The sequence below is a fragment of the Triticum urartu genome, chromosome 4A (genome assembly GCF_056163025.1).
Source record: "Triticum urartu cultivar PI428250 chromosome 4A, HENAU_Tu73, whole genome shotgun sequence".
In the NCBI taxonomy this organism is placed as follows: Eukaryota; Viridiplantae; Streptophyta; class Magnoliopsida; order Poales; family Poaceae; genus Triticum; species Triticum urartu.
This window is the reverse complement of record NC_141876.1, coordinates 282,855,833-282,879,401: the sequence shown is the minus strand read 5'-3', so window position 1 is coordinate 282,879,401 and position 23,569 is coordinate 282,855,833.

The window sequence follows — 23,569 nt, the reverse complement described above, 5'->3', positions numbered from 1 at the left end:
GCATCTCCCCTCCCTTGGGGAAGATCCGTCCTCGGATCGAAATCCTCATCACCATGGTAGGGCGAGAGATCTTTGATGTTGAGTATGTCGCTCACGGAGTACTTGTCACAAGGGATGTCGATCTTGTATGCATTGTTGTTGTAGTGTGCAAGCACCTTGAATGGTCCATCCGTGCGTGGTTGAAGTTTGGACTTGCATTCTTGGGGGAAGCGGTCCTTGCAAAGGTGTAGCCACACGAGGTCTCTAATGTTTAATATCATAGGGTAATTGTTGACGTTGAGCTTGGTCGCAAGTCGTTGTACTTGGCGCTCAATGGTGATTCTTGTATCTTCATGCACCTTCTTTAGATGGGTCACTCATGCACTTGCGTCCAAATTGATGCGCTCTTGGAGTGGTAGAGGGAGAATATCCAATGGTGACAAAGGGTTGAATCCGTAGACGACCTCGAAGGGGGACTTTTCCGGTTGTTGAGTGTCGTGTGCGGTTGTAGGCGAACTCGGCGATAGGTAGGCACTCCTCCCACTCCTTGATGTTCTTCTTGATGAGTACTCGAAGTAGAGCGGAGAGTGTGCGGTTTGTCACCTCCGTTTGGCCGTCGGTTTGAGGATGGTAAGCCGTGGAGAAGAGTAGCTTGATTCCGAGCTTGACGCATAGGGTCTTCCAAAAGAAGCTTAGAAACTTGACGTCGCGGTCCGAGACAATTGTCTTTGGCACTCCATGTAGACGCAATATTTCCCTACAAAAGAGATTAGCAACATGTGAAGCATCTTCTATCTTGTTGCAAGGAATAAAATGTGCCATTCTTGAGAAACAGTCCACAACGACAAATATGGAATCTTTCCCATTTCGGGTCCTAAGCAAACCAAGTACAAAGTCCATGCTAATGTCTTCCCATGGTTGGTATGGAATTGGTAGAGGCATATAAAGGCCATGAGATTGAGCTTTGGACTTAGCTTTGCGACATGTAGAGCATCGGTTGGTGAAACGATTGATGTCCCAAAACATCTTGGGCCAAAAGTAGTTTTTCGAGAGCGTGGCGAACGTCTTGTCATGTCCGAAATGTCCCATTAAGCCTCCTCCATGAGATTCCCGCAAAAGCAACAAACGAAGAGAAGACTCGGGGATGCAAAGTTTGTTAGCTCACATAAGATATCCATCTTTGATGTAATAGCGTTCCCAAGATGTATGCGACAAACACTTGGCATAAGGAGTAGCAAAAGTTGCATCTTGCTCATATAAGTCTTTGATATGCTCAAAGCCAATGACATCTAACTCAAGTTGTGTAACAAGCATGCATATGCGGGAAAGAGCATCCTCTACGATGTTTTCTTTATCCTTGATGTACTTGATGACATAAGGAAAAGACTCAATAAATTCACTCCATTTAGCATGACGCTTGTTCAACTTGGTTTGTCCCTTAAGATACTTGAGAGTCTCATGATCGGTATGAATGATAAACTCATGGGGACGAAGGTAATGTTCCCATTCATGCAAAACGCAGACTAAAGCATATAGCTCTTTGTCATAGATGGGGTAATTGAGTTGTGCTCTGGAAAGTTTCTCACTAAAGTAAGCTATGGGGCGCTTCTCTTGCGTTAACACACCTCCTATGCCATTACCACTAGCATCGCAATGAATCTCAAAAGGCTTGTCGAAGTTGGGTAAAGCAAGCACGGGAGCATGAGTAAGCAAATTCTTAAGCTCATTGAATGCGGTATCTTGGGATGGTCCCCAAACAAAAGGTGCATTCTTCTTGCTCAAAGCATGCAAAGGCGAAGCAATGGTGCTAAAATCCTTCACAAAGCGACGATAGAAACCCGCAAGGCCAAGAAAACTACACACTTGATGCAAGTTGGTTGGTTGCGGACAAGTCTTAATAGCATTTATCTTGGACTCATCAACATGAACACCCTTAGAAGAAACAACAAAACCCAAGAAAACGAGCTTATCAACACCAAAAAGGCATTTCTCCATATTAGCATAGAGGCGCTCTTTTATAAGAGTTTGCAAAATGGTGCGGACATGGGTGACATGCTCTTTGATAGATTTGCTAAACACAAGAATGCCATCGAAGTAAACCACAACAAATATACCAATGTAAGGGCGAAAGACATGATTCATAAGGCGCATAAAAGTGCCCGGTGCCTCCGAGAGACCCGTAGACATGACTAACCACTCATACAAACCTAACTTGGTTTTGAAGGCGATTTTCCATTCATCACCCTCTTGTATGCGGATTTGATAGTAACCACTCTTAAGATCAATTTTGGAAAAGATAGTGGCACCGCTAAGCTCATCAAGCATATCATATAGGCGTGGAATGGGATACCTATAGCGAACGGTGATAGCATTGATAGGTCTACAATCGCAGCACATGCGAAAGCTACCGTCACGTTTTGGCACAAGAATGACCGGTACGGCACAAGGGCTCAAACTTTCACGCACATGTCCATGGTCTATGAGATGCTTTACTTGCCTTTGTATTTCTTTGGTTTCTTCGGGGTTGACGCGGTATGGGGCTTTGTTCGGAAGAGGTGCTCCGGGGATGAGGTCGATTCGGTGCTCAATGCCTCATAGAGGAGGTAGACCCGGAGGTAGCTCATCGGGAAAACATCTTGAAATTATTGCAAAAGAGAAGACAAGACTAGAGGAAGAGTGTGAGAAGTGTTAGTTTGTGGTGCATTGTCCGTGCACATGAGGATGTAGTGTAGGACACTAGATGGGTTCTCACACACTTCTCTTATCTCACTTTTGGTGGCAAATAGAACTAGGTTCTTGTTTTCGCTCATCGCGGATGCACTCGATTTGGGCTTGTGGCGCTCACTCTCTTTTTGGTGGCTCGCTCTCTCACTATGATCTCCACGATGGGTGGCTTGCTTGTCGGCGATCACTTGACTTTGCGACATTGGGCAGAGGACGTACTCCTTGCCCTTCAGCTTGAAGATGTAGTGGTTCGTTCGGCCGTTGTGGACGACTCCTCCATCGAATTGCCATGGCCGTCCAAGGAGAAGATGACAAACAGTCATTGGAACGACGTCGCACTCCAAGGTGTCTTCGTAGGCGCCGATTTTGATGGAGACTTGTACTCGGTGCTCGACTTGGATGGTGCCGGAGTCACTAAGCCGTTGCACTTTGTATGGATGTGGATGCTTCGTCTTGGGCAATTGGAGCTTGGAGCAAAGTTCTTCACTTGCGAGATTATGACAACTCCCTCCATCGATGATGACCTTGACGGATCGTCCATTGATGCCGGCCTTGGTGTGGAATATGTGGCATCGTTGGTCTTCTTCTTGGTGATGTTGGAGAGTCAAGACTTTGGAGACAACAAGTGCGGGGCTTGAGTCTTCATCGCAAAAGACTTGTTCTTCTTCATTGTTCACTTGGCGGTGCATGGCGACTTGCTCAAGGGCTTCCATTTCGCCTTCACTCATGGAGTCATAAGTGCCATCATCGTTGAAGACCATGGTTCTCTTGTTGGTGCATTCATAGGACTTGCGGCCTCGGCCTCCGCAAGTGAAACACTTGAAGGAACTCGTCTTGACGGTCTCATCGGTTGGGGTTGGTGATGATGAAGCTCTCGGCTTGAAGTTTCTCGTAGTAGGATGGCTTGTAGTTGACGAAGCTTTCTTGGAACTCGACTTGTCGATGTTGGTAGTAGAAGGCTTTGTAGTCGGTGTTGGAGTCGTTGAAGCTTGGTTGTTGGAGAAGCCGTAGGACTTGGATGAGAACTTGGCATACTTGAAATCATCTTGCACTTGGCATTCCGCTTTGGTAGCTTGGTGCACTAGCTCGATTAGATTTGAGTATGGTTGGAAGTCGGCGATCTTCTTGATGGGATGATTGAGTCCATTCAAGAAATGTGCCATTGTTTGCTCATCATCTTCCGTGACATTGGCTCGTATCATTGCAATCTCCATCTCCTTGTAGTACTCTTCAACGCTCTTGGTTCCTTGCTTGAGTCGTTGGAGTTTCTTGAAGAGGTCGCGGTTGTAGTAGGTAGGTACGAAGCGTGCTCTCATGGCATCCTTCATTTGTGCCCAAGTAGTGATGGGTGGTTCACCTTTTGCCTCGCAGCGCTCTATGATCTGTTCCCACCAAATGAGGACATAGTCTTGGAACTCAAGGGATGCCATCGCGATCTTCTTCTCTTCTTCACAATTGTGCAAACGGAAGATCTTGTCAACTTTCAATGCCCATGAAAGGTACTCTTTGGGATCGTTGCTTCCATTGAACTTGGGCATGGTGAACTTGAGCTTGCCATAGCGTTGCTCCTCATTGTGTTGGGGTCGGGGATGATGACGCCCATGTTGTTGATGATTGTTCAACTCGTGGTGCTCTTGGCGCGGAGGGTTGTCATCCTCATGTTGTTCTTGTCGTGGAGGATCTCCATTGTCTTCATGCTCTGGATTGACTTGTTGTTCTTGGCGAGCTTGTGGATGAGCTTGTCTAGCTCGAGGAGGAACTTGACGATGCACGCGAGCTTGAAATCTTCGTTCTTGAATTTCTTCGCGAAGTGCTTCCTTTTTTTCACGGGCTTGTCGGCCGCGGTCGGCGACGGCTCGACTTGAATCGCGTAGAGCTTGTTGCGCCGCAAGTGCTTGAGCATCATAGAGTTGTTGTTCTTGGCGTTTTGCCTCGGCATCTTGAGCATTTTGGTGTAGACGCGCTTGCTCTTCCTCTTCATGTTGGCGTTGTCGTTGCCGTTCTCGTGCTAGCGCAAAGGCCTCTTGGGTTTGACGTTGTCGGTGCTCTTGCGAGTCGGTGTCGCGTAGAGGATTGATACTTGCTTGATGCTCGTTGTGCGCGGCACGATGAAGAGTGTTCGATGTCGGTGTACTTGAGCCGGAGAGGGTGAAGTCAGAGTGGTGACTTGAACGGCTCCTTCTTGAAGTGGAAGAAGAGCGGTTGAGCAACAAAGCATGAATCTCGTCCATCCTTGCGTCATTCTCTTGCTTGTGATCGTCGAGCTTGTGGTCGAAGTAGTCCCTTGTACGTTGCTCGGAAAGTCGCAAGTCGGTGGGAAGGTTGTCGATGCGTTCACTCATAGCTTGTTGCTCTTGATGCAAAGCACGTTGTGCACCAAAGAGGGACTCTTGGTGACGAAGGAGTTCATGTCGTCGTCTTGCTCCATGAAGAGTGGGTTGGTAGAAGTACTTGGCCTATCCATCATTCCAAGACAAAATTGAAAGTGGTAGAAAGAGAAGAACGAGTACCAAATGTACCTTGACCGAAATTGAAAGTGGATCGAGGATCACTCCAATGTAGGATAAGGAAATAGCACAATTGGTACTAGCACTTGTCGGTTTCTCACACCTACACAAGTAAAGCTTTTGGTGGAGCTTGGTTAGGATGGTGGCACAAAAGTTGATGCAATTGTAAGTGAGCTTCAATAATGTTGGAAAAGATTCGCAAGATGCAATGTAACAAGTAGACCAAGCATATAAGGTACACGGAAACACACACGCAAAAAGATAAGTGGGGTCGTGCAACCAAGGGTGAGCCAAAATGTGGAATCCACAAAAATGCTCTTGTTGCACAACACTAGAGAGATGCTAGCACGATTGCACAATAGGTGGATACAAGAACTTGTGCACAACCTACTTAGCAAAAATGCAATGACTTCTATCCCAAATATGCTCTATGCAAGGTTTTTCTATGATATGATCCAAGATGATCGAGTGTGACAATCTTAATGTTGTATGATGCTATGGTTCTTGCTTAAAAGCTCTTTGCTTATCTGTCCTCTTTGCTTAAAAGCTTGTTTGGCTCTTTGATGTTTGAGCTCTTTTCTTATGCAATGCTTGACGAACCGATATAGCAAGTGAGTATGCGGTGACAACTTTGTGACACAAGAGATGATACCAATATATGCAACAATGATATATGGATGATATGAGAAGTATGATCACTAATGTGCACAAGTCTTGTTGCCGGCAATACTCAATGCCTAGTCTCGATGGGTAAGCAACGCAAAGGAGTAAGGCTATGATGGCTATCAATGTAATGGCAAGAGTGATATGTCCAATACCAAGATGAGGTTACCAGTCTTGCTTTCGGTATGGTGTCAAAATGGTGGCACGAATACCAAGGTGTAGTCGAGGTGGTCATTTTTGATGACGATGTAGGACGGCGGTGATGATGTAGGACGTTTCTGTGGCGAAGATGAGCGGCGGGGATGTTGATGTCGAACCGTACCTAGATAGCTGAAACACAAAAGGATACGGTACCGCAACTCAAATTCTCAAACCTCGAAGTAGCGAATGTGTCAGAGAGCGAAACGGTCCAAAAATGGTTGGGTTATGCGGAAGTGGTGGTGGTATGCGGAAGTATATGTGGTATATGGTGGGCACCGGAACAAAATTTGGTGAAAAATGGATGGAAAAACGGGGCGGTGGATGGAGATGTTGCTGCCAGGGGTCGGATGTCCGGGTGGAAGACTGGATGTCCGGGGGCTGGATGTCCGAGCTTGACGGGCCGGATGTCCGGGCTCTGGATCCGGGGACGAACGGGATGAACACTGCGTGGAGAGGTCAAATTCGGGCGAAATTCGGAGGAATTTGTGGATGGAAATTGGGGGAAAATGGATGGGGAGCTAAAACCACTCAAAAGAAAGCAAATCCACGGATCCAAACCAACAAAATCTCAACACACCAACAAATCACAAAAAAATTTTGGGGCTATTTTTGGTGGGGAATTTTTGAATTAGGACGAAAAACAACAAAACAAGGCTAGAAACACAACGGGGAGGCTCCGAAATCGTGATCAACGTGGCTCATGATGCCAAGATGATGTAGGGTAGAACCCTAATCGGTTGATCTTTCACGAAAGGAGAAGAATCCCGCGAAGAACACGAGGAACACAAAGGGGCAAATGAGCGAAACACAAGGGGAAACGAAGAGGAACACTCAAACCAACATGAATAAGTCACACATGTGCTAGATCCTCGGGTACATAAAGTAAGATACACGATCCACGATCAACTAGGGATGATACACGGTAACCGGTCTTCTCCGTGAGGAGGTCTTGATGTTATTCCCTAAAGAGCGGTCTTGAATCCGCTTGGGGGATCTTCTCCGTAGGAGGCTCGAGTCTCCGAGGAGATGGTAACCAAGTGGATGAGCAAAGCTCTCACACGAAATATGAGCTAATCCTTTTCTAACCCTAGAAAGTTAGGCGAGGTGGAGTATATATATATATTCTAGGGGGGAGAAGGGATACATGGGCCTCGGCCCTTCACTGTGTGCAGACAGGGGAGGTCGGATGTCCGGGCTGGTCGGGCCGGATGTCCGGGCTTCCAGGCAACGTCGGATATCCGGGCTGGGGGGCCGGATGTCCGGGCTCGAGTGGTGGCATTCGTTGCTCTCGGGTTTGGAGGGGCCGGATTTCCGGGCCGGTGGCCGGATGTCCAGGGGCTCGGGAGAGGCCGGATGTCCGGGCTGTCGGGGCCGGATGTCCGGGGCCTGTAGCTTCTGGCGGCTGTGCTGCTGTAGTGGATGACGCTCCAGGGGCCGGATGTCCGGGGCCTAGGAGATTCTCTTGGCTCCTTTCGTTGGTTCTCCTCATCCGTGGACTTGGGGACTTGTACATCTTCATGCGCATCTTCGGGAGGGCCCTCTTGGTGCCTAATCATGCACAACACCTCAGACTTAGGTAGTAGCCATGCCATGCATAGAAAGTGGAAGTTCGGAGAGGAGTGAGTTCACCTTATCTTCGATAGCCTTGGCTCGGGCTCGTGTCATTGGTCCAACTGGGGTCGTTGGAGGTGTAGGTGCGTCCATGGGGATGATCTTGGGATGCTCCGCATCAAGCAAGTGGCTCAAGATCCTCTACGGCAAGAGCGTCATCACCCTCGACCCCAACACAATGAAGAGCAACGCTATGGCAAGCCAAAGAGGAAGACATGTCCTCGGATGTAAATAATGCCTCTTTGCACACAAAAGCATAGCAAACAGATTTGCCGAAATCTAGATCAAGTAAACATGGACATTTCAATTTAATTTCAGAAGGAACACCACATGGTTTATTATTAGGCTTCATTTGTTGCTCAAATTCTTTTGCCACAATCTAATTTTCACTCTTATTTTTCTCCCATTTTGCTTTATTAGCTCTACTAATATCATCTTTCAAAATGGTATCAGGAGTCATAGGAAGCAAAGTAATATGTTTATCCTTATGAACAAGAGTATACTCATTGTTTCTACCATGGTGTATAATTTTTTTTATCAAATTGCCATGGTATACCAAGTAATAAGGAACATGCTTGCATGGTACCACATCACAATCAATATAATCAGCATATGTAGAGATACTAAAATGCACACGAACAGTACGTGTTACCTTAACCTTGCCGCTGTTGTTGAACCATTGGATGTACTCCCCCTGCCCAGAAATACTTGTCATCAAAATAAATAGAAGGGGATGTATCTAGATGTATTTTAGTTCTAGATCCATCCCTTTTTGTCCATTTTAATGATAAGTATTTTCGGACGGAGGAAGTAGTAAGGATGTGGATGTGGTCTTGTTGTGAGAGATAGCTTCTCCACCATCTCCATTCTAGCCAAGTTGTTGCAGCTCCCTCCATCTATGATGACGTGAACAGAACGTTCCTTCACAACTCCCGTTGTATGGAACGAATTATACCTCTGATTTTGCTCAGCTTGTGTGACCCGCAGACTCAAAACATGTTGAGCAACTAAACTTTCATACCTGTCAGCATCTTCAACACCCATGTATTGCGTCTCATGATCAGAATCATCTCCACCGTGTTCTTCACTTATAATAAGAGCCAAAGTCTCCTTATCACGGTCACTAGCGGACTCATACCCACCATCCTCAGTAGCACCCATAACAAACAGAGATTGGCATTCTCTCGCATAATGACCTCTTCCCTTACAAAGACGACAAATAATATCATGTGTGTGCCCTGCTGATGCCATGGACGAAGAAGAGCTCTGGGCAGTCCTGGAAGGTGTACTCCTGGCAAATGGTGGTGGTGGTGCCTGTTTTCTTGTATCTCGGATGGAATTGGCGGCTGAAGTCAGTGGTGCTATAGTAGGATGAGTGGGAGTAAGATTTACGTGGTGTCCATGATGAAGATCGACCTATAGGAAAATCAGTTCGCACCAATGCCTGTCGATCCTGCACTTCATGTTCAGCTTTGCAAGCAAGATGGAATAAATGAGTGATATTATTATACTCCTTATACTCTAGAATGGTCTGAATCTCTTTATTTAATCCACTCATAAAATGTGCAAGCATAGCTTCATTATCCTCAACAATATCACATCTAATCATGCCCGTTTGTAATTCCTGATAATATTCTCCTACATAATTTTTTCCTTGTCTTAAAAGCTACAATTTTGAAGTAATTCACGTTGATAATATGGTGGAACCCAACGAGTATGCATAACAGTTTTCAAAGCAACCCAAGTAGCTGGAATAGGATATAATCTACAATGTTCAAACCACCAAACACATGCAAAACTAGTGAAAGCACAAATAACAACAGGAACACATCTGTCCTCGGGATATTGTAAACATGTAAAACGTTGTTCAGTTTCTAACTCCCAAGTAAGATATATATCAGGAACATATCTACCCTCAAATGGTGGAATATTCAATTTTAGTTTAGGAAGATGGTCGTGATCTCGTACCTCAGGTGGTGGTGCAGCCCTACCATTGCGATGATATGCATGAGGACGACCTGGTGGTGGTGGTGGTTGCACGTAGTTCTGATTTTGATCAACCTCATCCTCGTAATGGTCCTCCATCTCTGCAGTAGCAGCAAGAGCTACAGAAGCATCAACAACAGTAGCAGCGGAACCAGAAGTATGTCCTGGATCAAGAGGAACACGCTGTGCTCGCCCTGTTGGAACGCGACGTGGAGGTGGTTGTTGTTGTTGGAATGGTGCAGCAGATGCGGGTGGTGGTTGTGGTAGACGCGTGAGTACTTCATCGAACTTGGCGTTCAACTTGGTGCCAATTGTCTTCTCAATATCATCAATCTTCTCATGTGCCTTTCCAAAGCTAGCCATCATGAAGCTCTTTCTTTGTCATGGTCTCCCAGTCAATCTTGTTGTCTTGTGGTCCTGCCATGGGTATCAGCAATAGAGAACACCAAAATATTATCCTACATACTACTAGAAAGCAGTGGTGGTGGTGTGTCACAAAACCGTCGAGCAAATCTCAAATCCTTACCAGTTCTTACCCAACAACAGGTGGTGATCAACAACCGGTGTAATCAAAACTCCCAAAGCTTGGACAGAGCGATTGCTAGGTGGTGTCAAATGCGTGACACAGATGAATGTGGAGCTGGGAAGGCTTATGATATTGTAGCAAAAATGTCAGCAATAATCAATTCAGAAATGCAAAGTTGAATACACGCTCAACGACGGTACTGTGTTGGTCCTAGGCGAGACCGTGCTAGAGACGCGAGCCTAGAACACTAACAAAATCACGACGCGATACGTAAACAAGGGAAAAGCACACTCTGGATTTTTTTCGCCCTCTTTTGTTTTTGTGCTCTTTTTTGCCAAAAATCACTATAATGTCGAGTGTCTGAAAACTCTTCCCAAGTCAAAATAATAGGATAGGCAAATTTTTTTGCCTATTTTTACGGAAATCAGGGCAGCGACGATCAAAAAGTGCGGTAAAAAATCACTATGATGGCACGTGTCTGAAAAGACTCAGAAAAGCCTAAAAATAGGATAGGGAAGAATATTTTCACCTGTAGAAATTTCGGCCAAAAAACTGACCGGGGGTCTCCAGACTTTTTTTCCGAAACATACTCAGGGAGAGTCAAACGCACTACGTAGATGTATGTGGAGCTGGGATGGCTTATAAGATGGTAGGAAAAAGGTCAGCAATAATCAATTCAGAGATGCAAAGTTGAATAAACGCTCAACGACGGTACTGTGCTGGTCCTAGGCTAGACCGTGCTAGAGACGTGAGCCTAGAACACTAAAAAATCACTGCGCTGCACGAAAACAAGTGAAAAGCACACTCCGATTTTTTTCGTTCTTTTTTTGTCGAAAATCACTATAATGGTGAGTGTCTCAAAACTCTTCCCAAGTCAAAATAACAGGATAGGCACAAACAAATTTGACTATTTTTGGGAAATCAGGGCAACGGTGAGCAAAAAGTGTGATAAAAAATCACTATGATGGCACATGTCTCAAAAGACTTAGAAAAGCCTAAAACAGGATAGGAAAAAATATTTTTGCTAGCTGAAATTTTGGCCTAAAAACTGCCCGGTGGTCTCTAGACTTTTTTTTGAAACCTACTTAGGCAAGGAAACACAAATCAAAAAATAGATGGATCTTGAAACCATACCTAATATGAATAGAACTCAGATTGGTGGTGGATATATGGTGGTAGGATATGGCAGTGGTGGTGGTATATGGCAGCGGTTGTAGGATATGACAGCGGTGGTGGTATATGGTAGTGGTGTGTAGCGACCCGACCTCAAACGGTCAAGTCTCTGTGCTTCAGTGTCATCCCTGGATCGGTAATGCTGACACACACAGTACTCGAATGATTTATAACAGAGTGGCAATCAAACACTTATTACATCGAATGTCTCAAGAGAGAACTTATTACAATAAATATGGCTTAAGGCCATCTAATACGATAACAGCAGAAGGCTTGGAAGATAAAGTGAGTCCATCAACTCCAACGGCATAGCCGAGTGCATGACAAACGACCTATCGCACCTTACTCCTCGTCTGAAAAGTCTGCAACATGATATGTTGCAGCCCGAAAACGGGCCAACACATGGAATATGCTGGGAATGTAACACAGGAGAGTAATGAACAGATAAAAGCTATCACTATATGCATATATGGCTGGTGGAGGCTGTATGGTTAATATGTTTTGCGAAAAGCCAATTTTTCCCTACAACAAAGGAATATATTTTATTTAACTGTCATGGTAGTTGAACAATATTGAGAAGGTTCCTCCAACTCAATTCCAATTAAAAGTAATTAACAACCCCACAAATTAATTTAGAGTGATGAGATCCATATGATAATCCAAGAGTGAGATACTCAAGATGTCCATAACCGGGGACACGGCTAACCATGATTAGTTTATACACTATGCAGAGGTTTGCACACATTTTCCCACAGGACTCGATCTCCTCCATTGATTTTCTCGCACTACAGGGTGTTTGAGAAATGGATGACCGAGACACAATCTTTCAAAAACATTTGTTCTTTACTCTGGGTGGACCGGTACACCTACAATCCCCTACATCTGCTAGTTCACCTCTTCAAGAACTCACGCAACTTACTCAATTATGCCAGAGACCATAATGGCTTGTGGCTGCACATGGAAGTTTCTAGCATGAATAGTCTTATGATCCCTTTGAGCCTGGGTGGCGGACCGTAGGATGATCACACGGGTACTCCGGGATATCCTAGGACAACACTGGATTCTCCAGGTGCCCACAAGCAATCCACCCAGATGTGTATGAAAGTTGCCACCTTAAGTTGAACCATTAATTAACAACTCACATCTGTCATGGATACACTCAAACCCAAACCACGTCTATGAGCATAGCATGGCAATATAAGCAGAACGTAGAAGTAACTCCCAAGGGTTTGATAATAAAACAGGTAATAGGTTCTACCTCATTATCTACTTCCCAGACCCACATGTTAAGAGATCCTACTCATGCAATGTGTGAAGGCTGAAACTAATGCATAAAAACTGGGTGATAAAGGGGTATGATCAAAGTGTTACTTGCCTTGCTGACGATCAGCAAATCCTAAAGACTCGTAGTAGCACGCTTCGCACTCCGGGTGTTCTATCGCAAACAAACAATAGCATACATAAGCAATCAAGCAAAGATGCACAGGTAAATCTCAAATAAGAAGTTCTAACCGGAAAGTTCAACTGAAGAACTCCAGTTTGCAAAAAGAATCAAATCAAACGGAGCAACGAAACTCAAACTGCGAAAGAAACAAGATACGATTACTAATATTGACTAAAGTAAAATTTTACAGTACCAAAATCTTGTTCAAGTTGGTTAAACAGAAAGAGGGCTTCGAGACGAAGATCTAGGCGCTTGAATCGCCTGATTCCGATAAATGAGCGAAAAGATAAACTAAAACGAAAAACAGAGCAGAAATCGCGATCGAGAATAATCGCAGAAAAACCCTGGAAAAAGAAAACTGACGAACAGGCTAACGAACGAACGTTCGCTATCTGCGGTTAACAGGTGAAAAATGTTCGTTAAAACGAACGTACGAACGGGCGTTCGCTAAATAAATAAACCGGGAAAAAAATAAAACCGATCTAAAAAAACACATCTAGGTTTTTCATATAAAACCGAACGATTTTTAGAATTAAACCGACGGCTACCTCGCGGATCGGGACGGCGGTGGCGGCGACGAACTCCGGCGGCGGGGCAGCAGCATGGTGGTGGCGGATTGGGCGGGGCAGGGTTAGGGTTTGGGGGCGGCTCGGGCCTCTGCTTAAAAAGGTTGGCCGGGCGAAGTCCTAGTCGGGCACGGCCCGACTAGGTCGGTTGACCTTTTTTTATAATAATTCCGCGCAGAAAAACGAAGAAAAGAAATACTAAACGGACTCCAAAAATTCTGAAATAAATTTTCCCCGTCCTCTAAAAATACTCCGGACAAGGTGAACATTTATTTGAGGCTCTAATGCAATTTTAAAAAATGCATATGTTTCCTAATTCAAATAAAATAGCGATAAAAACCCAAATAAAAACAAAAATTGATTTTAATATTTTTCATCCAACATTTCATTTATTTTGGAGAAGTCATATTATCTCCTCTCATATAATTTTTAATATGAAATATTTTCAGGGAGAAAAATAATTAAAACCAAAGTGATCCTTGTTTCAATATTTGATAAAACTCAAATATGAGAACGAGGGAAAATCCCCAACTCTCTCCGAGGGTCCTTGAGTTGCTTAGGATTTTGAGGATCACAACAATGAAATGCAATAAAACATGACATGCATGGATGACCTATGTATAACATTCCAAATTGAAAATTTGGGATGTTACAAACCTACCCCCTTAAGATGAATCTCGCCCTCGAGATTCGGGTTGGCTAGAAAATAGGTGTGGGTGGTCCTTGCGTAGATCATCCTCTCTTTCCTAGGTGGCTTCGTCCTTGGTATGGTGGCTCCACTGAACTTTGCAAAACTTGATAACCTTGCTGCAGGTAACTCGACTGGCAAACTCGAGAATCTTGACTGGTTTGTCCTCATACGTCAAATCACTGTCCAACTGAATTGCTTCCAAGGGCACTGTAACTCTCAGAGGAATATCGACCATCTCGGCATGACACTTCTTTAATTGGGAAACATGAAACACATCATGAACTCCTGATAGTCCTTTAGGTAATTCCAACTTGTAGGCAACCTCTCCCATGCGCTCCAGAACACGGTACGGTCCTACAAATCTCGGGGCTAATTTTCCCTTAACTCCAAAACGTTTAACTCCTCGCAGAGGTGACACTCGCAGATATGCTCTGTCTCCAATTTCATAGACTACCTCCTTGCGTTTCGAGTCTGCATATCTCTTCTCTCTGGACTGAGCTACTTTTAGTCTATCTCGAATCAGCTTAACCTTCTCCTCGGACTCCTTAATCAAATCCGGTCCAAACAACTGGCAGTCTCCAACTTCATCCCACATCAACGGTGTTTGGCATCTTCTTCCGTACAGGGCTTCAAACGGTGCCATCATCAAACTGGCCTGGTAGTTGTTGTTGTACGAGAACTCCGCGTAGGGTAACTTATCATCCCAACTGGACCCGTAGTCTAGTGCACAAGCTCTCAACATGTCCTCCAGAATCTGATTGACTCTCCCAGTTTGTCCATCTGTCTGCGGATGAAAAGTTGTACTGAACTCTAGCCTGGTTCCCAAAGTCTGGTGCAGTTGATGCCAAAACTTTGAAGTAAACTGTGTTCCTCTGTCTGATACGATGGTCCTCGGAACTCCATGCAGACGTACGATCCTGGTCATATATATCTTGGCCAACTTTGCACTTGTATATGTGGTTTTCACTGGGATAAAGTGAGCTACTTTGGTCAAGCGGTCCACTACTAACTAGATAGAATCATATCCCGATCGGGTCCTGGGTAATCCGGTGATAAAATCGATGCCAAGTTTATCCCACTTCCATTCGGGTATCGGCTTAGGCTGTAGTAATCCTGCTGGCTTCTGATGTTCTGCCTTCACTCTCTGACATACATCACATACGGCTACATACTCGGCAATATCCTTCTTCATTCCAGTCCACCAGAAATGCTCCTTCAAATCCAAATACATCTTTGTGTTTCCGGGGTGTATCGAGTATGGTGAGTTGTGAGCTTCCTGTAATATCAACTTTCTGATCTCGGCATTATTGGGAACAAAAATACGGTCCTCAAACCACAAGGTGTCATGCTGATCCTCACGAAAACCTTTGGCTTTGCCTTCGCTCATCTTCTCCTTTATCTCGACAATTTCTTTGTCATCCTTCTGGGCTTCTCGAATCTTTCCCAACAAGGTCGACTGAACTTCCATGATTGTAACAAAACCTTTGGGAACAATCTCTAAACATAGCTCCCTGAAATCTTCTGCTAAATCCTTTGGCAATCCTCCTGTTACTAAGGTATTGGCATAACTCTTTCGGCTCAAAGCGTCTGCTACGACATTGGCCTTTCCCGGATGATAGTGCAACTTCATATCATAATCCTTTATAAGCTCCAACCACCTCCTTTGCCTGAGGTTCAACTCCTTCTGTGTAAAAATGTACTTCAAACTCTTATGATCCGTGTACACATCAGAATGGTTCCTAATAAGAAAATGTCTCCAAGTCTTGAGTGCATGTACTACGGCTGCCAACTCCAAGTCATGTGTAACGCCCCGTATGTAACTTGCCATATTTGTATTCCAACTCTTGCCATTTTTGGCACTAAGTTATGTTATTCCCTCGTGGTTGGGTTTTTGTCTTCGTTTTGCTTTTGTCCTTGTCATGCATCTCGTATCATGTCTTCATGTGCATCGCATTTGCATACATGTTCGTCTCATGCATATGAGCATTTTCCCCGTTGTCCGTTTTGCATTCCGGCACTCCTACGTCCTCCGGAGTCCCCTTTTGCCTCTTTTCGTGTGCGGGTGTTAAACGTTCTCGGATTGGACCGAGACTTGCCAAGCGGCCTTGGTATACCACCGGTAGACCACCTGTCAAGTTTCGTGCCATTTGGACTTCGTTTGATACTCCAACGGTTAACCGAGGAACCGTAAAGGCCTCGTGTGTGTTGCAGCCCAACACCTCTCCAAAGTGGCCCAAAAACCACCTAAACCCCCTCCATCCTCTCGTTCGTTCGATCACAATCGCGTGGACGAAAACCGCACCTAATTTGGAGTCTCCTAGCTCCTTCTATGTATAAATAGGCATCCCCCTCCGAAATCCCGCAGTCCAAAACCCTAGCCTCTTCCTCCTCCCGCCGCCGGACACGTCCGGTCCGGCCCGACAAAGCACACCGCCACCCCGAGCCACTCACAGGCTGACACGTGGCCCGCTGCTGCCTCAAACCGCGCCGGCCCGGGGCAGGCCCCCGCGGCTCATCTCCGCCGCCCGCTCGTCCTCCGCCTCCGCGCGCCGGTCGCCCCCCGAGCGCCGCCGGCGCGCCACCGCCACGACGTCCGACCGCCGCCTCGTCCTGCCCTCGTCGCCGGCGAGCCCCGGCGACCCCGCGCCGACCCCGTGGTGCTGCGCCGCCTGCTTTGGCCCCGCGCCCCCTCACTGACTCCGGCCCCCACCGCCTCCTCCTCGTCGCCGACGAACAGATCCGACAACTCCGGCGACCAGTTTCTTCTCCGGCGAGCTCGCGCCGCCGCCTCGGTTCGCGTGCGCCAGATCTGGCTACAGTGACCCTAGATCCTGAGGTCTATTATTTCCACTAAGTCCCCAGTTTGCAATATTTTTAGGCATGTTCATCTTACCATATCTCATCACCTGTAGCTCCATTTTGGGCGTGTAGCATATCAAATTGTTCGCTTGAGGTCCTCTTCATTTCATTCCATTCACCATGCTGGTTTGAGTCCATCTTGATGCCCTAAATGCTGTTGCAAGAGTGCTATGTAATGTTAGTTTCTGTTTCTTAACAGATTATGGACATTTGTCATTTTTGCCATGATTAATGTGTGCCTCCTATGAACTTGAGCCCTACATGTGTTTTGGGCTATGCCATGCCATCTTTTCAGGGGTGTATGCCATGTATTTGTGTGATCAATGTGGTGACTAGCACAAGCATGCAAAGTAGCTCTCGTGATGTTGCTGATTTCAGGGACTTAGAATTCTTCTAAGTCATTTCCCTGATGTTATTTTATGCCATGTATTCATGTTGCAACAGAGTGATCCATGCCTCTTTTGAGCATGTTCAGTAAGGATGATTTGGAGATATTGTTATGCTCTATCCATCCATGTCTTGGTTTGCAATTATTGAGTACCCTAGCATGACTCAATCTTGCTCTACTTTTGCTATAAAATGTTCCTGGCAGATTGTTTACGTGTTGATCAATTTTGTCGAGGTTGTAGTAGTTGATCCTTGCATGCTATGAGATTGTTCTTGCCATGGTTAGCTACTTGATCATGTCTTCTTGCTGGGTGTATGCTTAGTTTGTCATGCAATGCCTTGTAGTGAGTGCATCGAGCTCGCATACATGCCTACGTAACTCTGTTTTTGACATGCCCAGTTTTCTGCTAAGTCTGAATCTGTTAACGATACTTGCTATGTTTACATGGGTGCCATTGTATCTTCTGATCCTTTTTGGCTTATGGTTAGTAAAGGACTTTTGTTATATGCTTTGAGTAGTTTCATGACATGCCTTGCTTTGCCATGATATGTTCCTGTAGTATGTTGTTATCTTGCTCTAAACATTGCTTCCTGATGTTAATTCCTGGCATGTTATTATTTTCACCAAGTCTGTGAACCTAATATCTTTTGCACTTTTGCCATGCTTGTTTGAACCTGCTATTTTGTGAATTAGCCATAGCTCAGTGTTCATCTTTTGTCATGCATCTTGAGTGGATCACTGCCATGTGCTTTGTTGCTATGTTAAATTGCAGTAGCTTAGTTTCTTGATGCATTTTAGATGGTATCGTGCTGTCAATCGCAGAATAGTGCCATTATTGTTTTGCTTGTTATTTGCAAACCGTGCATCCGATTCCGGTGATCTTTATATCGATTTCGACCAAAATCAACTCATCTTTCCAGCGGTACTCTTGGTTTGCCAAGTTGAGGACTGGTTCAATCTTTCCCTTCCGAAGCACGCATATGCATTGCATATCACATCCCGCATATCATGCCATGTTTTGCATCATGTTGATTGCGCATTGCACCGTGGTTGATTGTGGTTCCCTTTGCTTGTGTTCTTGCTTTGGGTAGAGCCGGGAGACGAGTACGTGATCGAGGAACCCGTTGAGTACGCATACGAGGATCAAGCTTACGTCAACTCGGAGAACTTTGCAGGCAAGATGACCATACCCTCGAAATCACTTCTATCTTTGCTTGCTAGTTGGTCGCTCTATTGCTATGCCTATGCCGTGATACCTACCACATGCTTTACCATGCCTCCCATATTGCCATGTCAAACCTCTAACCCACCTTGTCCCAGCAAACCGTTGTTTGGCTATTTTACCGCTTTGCTCAGCCCCTCTTATAGCGTTGCTAGTTGCAGGTGAAGATTGGAGTTTGTTCCTTGTTGGAACATGATTATTGTTGGGATATCATTATTATATCTTGTTTACTTTAATGCACCTATACTTGGTAAAGGGTAGAAGGCTCAGCCTTATGCCTGGTGTTTTGTTCCACTAGTTTCCGTCATACCGGTGTTATGTTCCTTGATTTTGCGTTCCTTACACGGTTGGGTTATAATGGGAACCCCTTGACAGTTCGCCTTGAATAAAACTCTTCCAGCAAGGCCCAACCTTGGTTTTACCATTTGCCACCTAGCCTTTTCCCTTGGGTTTCGCGGACTCAAGGGTCATCTTTATTTTAACCCCCCCGGGCCAGTGCTTCTCTAAGTGTTGGTCCAAACTGGGCGATGTACGGCGCCCCCTGGGCAACCAGGGTCTATGCCAACCCGACGTCTTGCCCATCCGGTGTACCCTGAGAACGAGATATGTGCAGCTCCTATCGGGATTTATCGGCACATTCGGGTGGCTTTGCTGGTTTAGTTTTACCATTGTCGAGATGTCTTGTAACCGGGATTCCGAGTCTGATCGGGTCGTCTTGGGAGAAGGAATATCCTTCGTTGACCGTGAAAGCTTGTGATGGGCTAAGTTGGGACACCCCTGCAGGGTTTTGAACTTTCGAAAGCCGTGTCCGCGGTTATGGGCAGATGGGAATTTGTTAATGTTCGGTTCTAGAGAACTTGAAACTTAACTTAATTAAAATGGATCAACATCGTGTGTAGCCGTGATGGTCTCTTTTCGGCGGAGTCCAGGAAGAGAACACGGTCTTGTGTTATGCTTGGACGTAAGTAGTCTAGGGTCACTTATTGATCATAGATTCTTGAATGTGCTTTGCCTTCTCTTCTCGCTCTCATTTGCGTATGTTAGCCACCATATATGCTAGTGCTTGCTACAGCTCCACCTCACATACCTTTTACCTACCCATAAGCTTAAATAGTCTTGATATCGAGGGTGTGAGATTGCTGAGTCCCCGTGACTCATAGATTACTTCCAAAACCAGATGCAGGTGCCGATGATACCATTCCAGGAGATGCGTCTGAACTCAAGTGGGAGTTCGATGAGGACTCAGGACGATACTACGTTTCCTTTCTAGACGATCAGTAGTGGAGCCCAGTTGGGGCGATCGGGGATCTTATGCATTTGGGGTTGTCTTTATTTTGGTTCCATAGTCGGACCTTGATTGTATCTGGATGATTGTAATGCTATATTTATGTATTGTGTGAATTGGTGATTGTAAGCCAACTCTGTACCTCTTTCTTATTCAGTACATGGGATGTGTAAAGATTACCCCTCTTGCTACATTGCGTACAATGCGGTTATGCCTCTAAGTCGTGCTCCGACACGTGGGAGATATAGCTGCATCGTGGGTGTTACAAGTTGGTAATCAGAGCCTTCCCCCGACTTAGGACCCCCCCTGCTTGATCGAATCACCGGCGTTGTTGAGTCTAGAAAAATGTTTTGAGTCTTTTAGGATTATATATATCGGAGAGTAGGATTCTTTTTACTCCTGAGTCCCTTCATCGCTCTGGTGAGGCATCGTAACGTAGAGTTTTGACTCTTCTCTTCTCAAATTTCAGTAAAATTTTTTTAGGATCACGCGGGTATCTTGGAATCGTTTCGATGGTTTTGTGATGAGAACATTGTTCTTGGTGCCTCCTGACATTTAGGGGTTGTGGCAGTGTCCCGGGGAGTTGATCTCCGAGGTGTTGTCGTCACAATTTTATCGTTGCAGTTCTGGAATACCTGAGTTTCGCCGACATCGAAAATCTCTTTTATGCAGTTGTTGGTGAGATAACCTCGACGCCACCCAGTACTGGGGCGGGAGTTCGGGAGTATTGCCATAATTTGTATAACGGATGCTTTTCGAAGGTTGAGGTAAATGATTTCCGAAGGTTTCCTGGTTATGTGTTGAAGGATGGATACAACTGGATGTAGGATTTGCTAGTTTTGGGAGAGATATTATGCTTCCCCTGTATCCCCAACACCTGATTGCATAACCGGAAAGTTTCGGGAGTTTCATAGGTGGGAATTCATGTAGCTCTAGTATTTCTTCCGTAGATATTTGGTTTGTGATTGGGTAATCCTTACCAAGTATTTGTTCATGTCCGTACCTTGTTGTTTTTATTCATCTACATCTATCTAAGTGGCTTCTCAATTTATGGAAGTGTGATAATTTAATTTGGAATTCTTTCGTTCATTCTTGTTCGAATGTTAAGACTATATGTTGCAATTTTAATCCATTTGATTCAGCTTGAATATATGTCTGTCAAGATGCTAACGGATGTCACCCTCTTCAGGATGGCTCCTCCAACGCGTCAGAATCCGAAACCTCCGCCACCACCTCCACCTCCAGAGGCATGGCAAGCTGTGATGGCCTCTACCAACACCAACACGCAGCTGATTATGCAACTCTTGCAAGAGCGCAACCAAGGAAATCAAGGCAATGGCAACAATCAAACTCAGTTTGCTACCCTCAAGCAGTTCCTCGCAAACCAACCAAAGACCTTCAGTAACTGTGTCAAGGCCACATACACTGATGATTGGCTCATGGATATCTGCAAACATTTCGAGTGCAGCAACGTCAGGCCTGAGGACTTTGTCAAGTTTGCTTCGTTCCAACTCAAAGACCAAGCTGCAGAGTGGTATCAACAATACAAAGATTCCATAGGAGGTCGTGTGATTACTTGGGATGATTTCCGCCAAGACTTCAGAGCTCACCACATTCCTCAGAGTGTTGTTAAGAGTAAGCGTGAGGAGTTCCACAATCTGAAGCAAGGCAGCTTGTCTGTTTACCAATACAACATCATGTTCCAGAAGCTCGCTCGCTTCGCCAAGCAAGACGTCCCTAACGAGAAGAGCATGATTTATCAGTTCAGAGGTGGCCTCAGAGAAGATCTGCAACTAGCCCTCGTGCTTTTTGAGCCGAAAAAGTATGATGAGTTCTACAATATGGCACTAAAGCAAGAGACTGCTCGGCTCAAGTGCGATGCTTCCAAGAAGAGAGTCAGGGATGCAACTCCTTCTTCCTCAACTCAAGTGGCAGCTAAGCAGCAAAAGTATTGGTTGCCTCCTCCTCCCCCGTTCCGTCAGCCTTATCAGAAGAAGAGCAAAGGTGGCAATGGATATTCCCACCCAACCAACCCAGGCTATCAGAACAAGGCTTCGACTCATGCTCCAAGATCAAGTGCTCCGTATCACCGTCCTCTCTCAGAGGTCACATGCAACAAGTGTCAGCAGAAAGGTCACTATGCAAACAAATTCTTCAACCAGAGGAGTCTTCCTCCTCCTCCTCCTGCTGTGAGATCTGCCAGCAATGCAGTGGTCAAGCATAATCCCAAGTCTGCAAAGGTCAACATGATGAACGCAACTCAGGCAGAGGACTCTTCAGAAGTGATCATGGGTAACCTTCTTGTTAATGATATTCCTGCAAGAGTTCTTTTTGATACCGGTGCATCTTTGTCATTCATATCGAAGCCTTTTGCATCCATGCATGATTTGCATACTGTCGATTTGCCTAAGCCGATAGCGGTTTCCTCTCCGGGTTTGTTCATGAACACCAAAATGATGGCTCCGGATGTTTCTATCAAGATGGGAGATTATAAATTTCTGTCCTCTCCAATGGTCCTTGGTAACTCGGATATTGATCTAATTCTCGGCATGGACTGGATTTCTAAGCACAAGGCTCAACTTGATTGTGCTGCCAGGCAGATTCAATTAACACACTCGTCTGAGGATGTGATCATCTATGCAGCTCGTGACGATACCATTCGACTGTTTTCTCTCAACGAGAACGGTGAGTTGGATGCCATCTCTCAGATCCCAGTTGTTTGCGAATATCAAGACGTCTTTCCAGAAGAGCTTCCAGGAATGCCTCCTCACCGGCCAGTTGAATTTGTCATCGATCTTGAGCCTGGCATGGAACCTGTTTGCAAACGTCCTTACAAGCTTGGACCAAAAGAGTTGAAGGAGCTGAAGAAAAAATTCGATGAACAAGAGTGTATGGGTCTCATCCTACCAAGTTCTTCTCCATGGGGTTGTGGTGTTCTTTTTGTCAAGAAGAAGGATGGAACGGACCAACTTTGTGTCGACTACCGCCCATTGAACAAGAAGACCATAAAGAACAAGTACCCACTTCCCAACATCAATGAGCTTTTCGAACAACTCAAGGGTGCTCAAGTATTCTCCAAGCTTGACCTCCATATGGGCTATCATCAGATTCGCATTCGCGAACAAGACATCCCCAAGACAACATTCAGAACAAGCTATGGTTCATATGAATACACTGTCATGTCTTTCGGCCTTGTCAACGCTCCTCCAACATTCTCTCGCATGATGAACTTCATCTTCAACCCCTACACAAATGACTTCGTCTTGGTCTATCTCGGTGACATTCTGGTCTTTTCCAAGAACAAGGAGGAACATGCCAAGCACTTGAGATTAGTGCTGGACAAACTCAGAGAACATCAGTTCTATGCGAAGTTTTCAAAGTGCGAGTTCTGGCTCGATGAGGTTCTCTACCTTGGGCATATCATCTCCGCCAAGGGCATAGCTGTTAATCCTGAGAAGGTGTCTGCAATTGTGAATTTGGAACCGCCTCAGAATGTGAAGCAACTCCGCAGCTTCCTTGGACTTGCAAGCTATTATAGAAGGTTCGTTGAGAATTGTTCTAAGATCGCGAAGCCTCTTTCCAACCTTCTCCAGAAGCATGTGAAGTATGTCTGGACGCCTGAATGTGACATCGCTTTCAACACCCTCAAAGAGAAGTTAGTCACATCTCCAGTTCTGACTCCTCCTGATGAATCCAAACCATTCGAGGTTTTCTGTGATGCTTCCCTTCAAGGTCTCAGTGCTG